Source organism: Penaeus monodon, chromosome 28, assembly GCF_015228065.2.
Source record: "Penaeus monodon isolate SGIC_2016 chromosome 28, NSTDA_Pmon_1, whole genome shotgun sequence".
NCBI lineage: Eukaryota > Metazoa > Arthropoda > Malacostraca > Decapoda > Penaeidae > Penaeus > Penaeus monodon.
In genome coordinates this window covers 1,107,778-1,108,667 of record NC_051413.1, presented here as the reverse complement: position 1 = coordinate 1,108,667, position 890 = coordinate 1,107,778, and positions in this window count along the sequence as shown.

The following is an 890-nucleotide window of genomic DNA, read 5'->3' as shown; positions in this document are numbered from 1 at the left end:
CCGTTCGGGAGATTTGTGGTAAATGTGTAGTTTTGGATAGCAGGTTTATTTTATTATCGTTCTTTGTAGATAATGGGTGGTTCGTATTAATGATGTGTGAGGGTATTTGGATTGTGACATGTGTAGTTAAAGGAACAGATTCTATGTTTAGTTGAGCGTTCTGTCCAAAGAAAGGGTTGCGGTCAGGTGTTCTGTTGGTCATTATCGATTGTCAGTTGTTTTTATTCATGAATGAAGCTAACACACGCCTTAAAACTACAGTGGAACATCTTTTCAGTAACAAGACTTTTTAACAACACTGTCTATTCTAAAGCAAATTCAAATTCTAAAAACATACGATAATAACGAGTAAAGAAAGTGTCAAGTATTTATTATTTTTTTCCGTCTGATGTCGAATAATTTTGGAAAAAAAGGAATATATAATATAAACATAAGGTCAAATAACCTTGAATAAGGAAACTATCGGTTTAGTCCTTGAACCAATAATGTCACGAAGAATGTATATCATATACAATTCACAACGGATTTTTTTCTTTAATTTTCTTTAATTATTAACAGTTTTCCTTTCTATATAATTTTCTTTCTTTGCATTTCTTAGTTATTAAGAATCTATGGAGGCAACGCCCTCATTTGCGATTAAAACATAATATATTAACTCCTAAATACTTCGAACCGACAAACTTACGAAAGATGTACACCCTATATAATTTCTTTATATCCATTCACGGTTTCTCTCTCTACCGTATATTCATTCCTTATTAAGAATCTATAGAAGTAACACACAATATATAACCTCAAATCAGGAAACACTTAGTAAGGAGAGGACCATAAGAAGGGCCAGTAAACAAAAGGTTTCCTGTCGGATTTCACGGACAAGAAAGTGCTTTCTT